The sequence below is a fragment of the Babylonia areolata genome, chromosome 25 (assembly GCF_041734735.1).
Source record: "Babylonia areolata isolate BAREFJ2019XMU chromosome 25, ASM4173473v1, whole genome shotgun sequence".
NCBI classification, from domain to species: Eukaryota; Metazoa; Mollusca; class Gastropoda; order Neogastropoda; family Buccinidae; genus Babylonia; species Babylonia areolata.
Window position 1 is genome coordinate 8,541,439 of NC_134900.1, and position 4,532 is coordinate 8,545,970.

At 37.5% G+C, this 4,532-nt stretch overlaps 1 protein-coding gene across 2 annotated transcripts in view; it reads left to right on the forward strand.

Moving 5' to 3' along the window:
- The first annotated feature begins 450 nt into the window (after positions 1–450).
- Positions 451–4,532, forward strand: part of LOC143299393 (phospholipid-transporting ATPase ABCA3-like) — a 64,609-nt gene continuing 60,527 nt past the window's right edge. Inside the window, exon 1 of one of the 2 annotated variants that reach the window (XM_076612568.1) lies at positions 451–533. The gene's annotated coding sequence lies outside the window, so the exon portion shown is untranslated. Of the gene's footprint in view, positions 636–4,532 lie in introns of both variants that reach the window. The other variant, XM_076612567.1, reaches the window with a different exon arrangement.

Below are 4,532 nucleotides of genomic sequence, written 5' to 3' on the forward strand. Positions count from 1 at the left end.
ATCCATTTGCACATAATTATAATGACGCCCCCAGCGGCAAGGAAAATTAATAATACTCCGCCCCTCCGCCCCCTCTCAAACCCACTCTCCTTCCTCAGTTTTGACCCATTGCATACAATAATTGACATCAAAAGCAGCCAAATTCAATGTTTAAAATCAAATTTTCTCTGCACTTAAAAGTTAATGTGATCTGTAACATATCAATGTGTCATAAAGGAAATGCTATGTTTCAGATTAATGAATTTTACATAAAAAGAGCTTTGATTATAACTATGATTTACAATTGTGTTAATTTTGTGAAACGTTTAATCCTTTGATAATGGACATTGTTCTCTAAAATTCTTGATCGATACCTAATGAAGCTTGTATACCTTGACATTTTTGGTGAAGGTGGAACAACATTATTCCAAAATGGGATACTGATTGAGATACTTGTTATTTCAGGTTAGAACAGGAGAGACAACCGATGGTTCGCAAGAGAGTGATGTCAACACAAGTCAGGATCACAAGACCGTGAAGGAGTTGTCACCGAAGTAAGATAAATAATAACTATAAATATGAGGCAGACACTTGTATTGCGATAGTAGACCTCCAGGTGATAGAGAACACTTGTCAGCACGAGTTCCTTCTTTTAGGTAAGTTTTATCATTATACGATTTAAGAATGTCTAGAGAAGTGTCCAAAGATTACTTTCAGTTTCAGTTTTGACTCTCTCTTTCTGTCTCTCTCTCTGTCTCTCTCTGTCAGTCTCTCTCTCTCTCTCTCTCTCTCTCTCTCTCTCTGTCTCTGTGTGTGTGTGTGTGTGTGTGTGTGTGTGTGTGTGTGTGTTATCAAACTTTCTTCTTCACAATAATGTGGAAAGCCGATAATGTGACTGGGCAATGGTCCCACATGGACTGGAAAAGAGAAAAGAAAAAATAAGTGAAGCTTAAAGTAAAGAGCTAGAGGGTACCTCTTGCATGTTCAAATCTGATCGGCCTGTCCGGATACTGAATAGTAGCTGTCATTGTGAATACACCATACTGCCACAGCCCTGTAACAGAGACATTTAACTAGTTTCTACTATAATTATCAGCTAACTTTTTGAAACAGTTAAGATGTTTCAGTTAAAACTACATTGTAAAAGGAAATAAACTTTTAAAGTTACAATACGTAAATTTTGTTGTTATAAAGTGCTTGTTCCATTTGGATACCCCAGGCCCTTACTGGGACAGGACATAGCCTAACTTTAAATGAAAACTGATTATTTGTAATACTTGTAACCATATGAAATATGAAGACCAGTTTTTTGGGTGCTTGATTATTCTCTGATGAGGACCTTTTTGTCTTTTTTATTACCAAAATGAGTTGTCTGTTTCATCAAAGGAGAGTAACTGTTGTAATACTGGTTACAAATTATTTCATTTGGACAATTTGGCTGTTATATAATTGATTAATTGTCATTGCTGTTATCAAAAATCAGTATCTTTTTTCTTTTGTTTCAATCTTGTGCATTAATTACATCAGGAATGTAGTTCAAATATGTGTGTACATCAAGTGAGTTTAAAGAAAAAATCCCTTCCCCATCATCTGCACTGTTTTGTGGCATTACTCCAATACTCCACCATACACAATAACACTCTAAGTTTATGTGCCACAGTCTGAACTCTGACAGTCCATGGAGAATATCTGTAGGGTGGTCCATAGGGAATGTCTGCAGTGTTTGTTCGAAGAGCATTTCATTGAATTGAAAAGGAATGCTAAGTAAGTCATGGGAAACATTCTAACTGATCTTTGGACACTTTGTGCCCAGAACTGATAGTGCAAGTGTTTGGAACAGTACTGGCATATATATACTAACAGTAATACTGAACCTAAGACTTTACATCCATAAATCTACATGGATAGCACAACATGACTCCTTGTGTGCACATGCTCACATATGTACTTGTGCTTGTGAGAAAACATACTCATGCATATGTGTGGACATTTGTGTGCACTGCATTTGCTGGGACAACTGGAAACATCAGCTGTGTGTTCAAATGAGTTGATATAATATAAAGTCTGGTCTCCCATGTTTTAATCACATATTTCACATTAAATTTGTGACCCCTTCCTGCATGGAGGCTTGTCAGCACACACACACACACGCACACACACACGCACACACACACACACACACACACACACACACTCACTCACTCACTCATTCACATACATGTATCGGTCAACAACTCGAGTGATCAATAATGATGTTTGAAATGTAGTAGTGATGACCCATAGCAATTTAGACAGATATGTAAGTTGAGCTATACAGACAGTGCTAAAGGTCCCCTCTAGCATTTAGCAGGAGGGAGTGTGATAAACTCTCATTGTAAATGCAGGATGTGGCCAGAACTAAAGTAGAGGTAACAATTGGCTGGGACTGTGCCAGTCAGGATTTATTCCTGGGAAACATAGTGCTGCTGTGCTCCCGAAAGTGTGTAAACATGCATTCCAGACGCTTTGAAAATGGAAAGCATGCACTGCTTATTCATTGAGCTGGTCCTTGGGATGTTGAAAATTTTATAACTAAAAACTGAAAATAGTGAAAATCCTGTATGGGATCGGGAGTTTCAGTCTGACACCAGGATCATCTGCTACAAAGAAGAGTTCTTTCCCTTCACCACTATTTTGCCCACAGTCATAGATGCCTGTGAATAGAAGGTACACCTGCCTTTGTATGTGCTCAGGAATGCAGATTTCATTAGAATGTGCACTGTGAGTGACCCTCATAGTGTAGTCTGGGACCCCATATTATCATCGTAAAAGAGTCCCTGGGACCACAAATTAAGATTTTAAACTTAACATACACTAATTGGATAGACCTGATCTCCGTACCAGGCTGAAAACTAGGTCAGTTAGTATAAAACCTTTTCTTCAGTCTTGCATTGTCTACCTTTTAAGTGTGGTCTGAAGTTAGCGGAGAGAGGCAACTTCCACCATGTAGAATTGCAATTGAATTTTCTGTTGTGTGCCTGTACCATAATTATCCTTTGCCATAACGTGAGAGACTGTGTTATGTCAAACCCAAATCCGGTTTCTTTGTCACTGCTGCATTAGTGTAATTCAGTATTCAGCTTTTGTCCATCAGAGTACGTCGGAAATGTATGTTAGTTGTCATTTCCACAGGCACAGTAAAAGGAAATTTTCTCCCTAAAATTATGTTTATGTAACATACTTACCGTGACCCACTAGTGCAGACTCTGGCAGGGGTCTGATTCCTGTCCTGTGCAAACTACTACCCGCCTTTGCGAAGAAAACAAAAGTAGCTATGGCCAATAACTATATTTGTTGTCATTTCCACAGGCACAGTAAATATATTATAATGATAACAGTAATCATAATAATGAACACTTATTGAGTTATTCAGCCCTTTTTCTCAAATAGGACTCAGAGTGTTTTACATGTACAGAAAGACCAAAAAAACTCATTAGCTGTAAGTAAAGAAATAATAAAATATTCTCAGTGGCACGAACTTTTAACAAACACCATGACACAGCTTGCCCAACACACACACACACACACACACACACACACACACACACAAACAAACTTATCTTCGATAGGTCGCAGTTTAGAACAGTGGTGGACAAAGATATGAGTACTCCTTAAACAGACGGGTCTTCAGAGAAAATTTGGAAGAGGCTGTGGAAGTGGAGTATCTAATTTGAAATGATATGTTATTCCAGATCATGGAAGATGGTTGGACCCTGAAAGGAAAGAGTACATGGACTGAAGGTTTTTGTTCTGACAGGAACACAAAGAATCTGATTATCAGTAGAAGACAGCAGATTTCGAGATGGGTAGTATTAATGAAGAATATCAGAGAAATACTCAGGGCCAGTGTCAATGAGAGATTAGAAACAGATTGAAGAGTTTGAATGGTAACTGATTCTGAATTTCAGAGTTTGTGCACAATTTATTATGTTAATTTATTTCATTGCATGATTTTTTTTTTTAGAATCAGTAAGGAATAATAATAATAATAATGATAATAATAATAAAAGGACATTTGGTACAGCAAAACCAAAGAATCAAGACAAAACAAACAACAACCAACAACAGATAAAATGCTAGACACATGCAATACCAAAACTTTTTTTTTTTTTCTGATGTGTGTTAATCCATCATTACTAAAGATGATAAACCCAGTGTCTGTGATTTGAATCGTGAGACCTATAAGTTACAGGGAAATTGTTGGCCAGGGCTAATTTTTTTGCTGACCGCCGACCATGCTTGTAGTGTGTTAGTGTTTTGGAATGTGATTCCAAGATTTTGAAACTGAATACACATTGTTTATCTGAAAGTTTCCCAAAGTGGAGGGAGGAGTTATGGGTGGTTGGATGGGCATAAGTGTTTGTGACTGATTTATAGATTAATCATCAGTGTTGTTAGCATCAGTTATAATCATTATCATCACCAGAGCTGTTAATTTCAGTCTCCAGAAATAGGCAGCAGTCTATGTTTTGACCCCAAACCCTCCTACAACATTGAATGCTTAAGATTGGCAA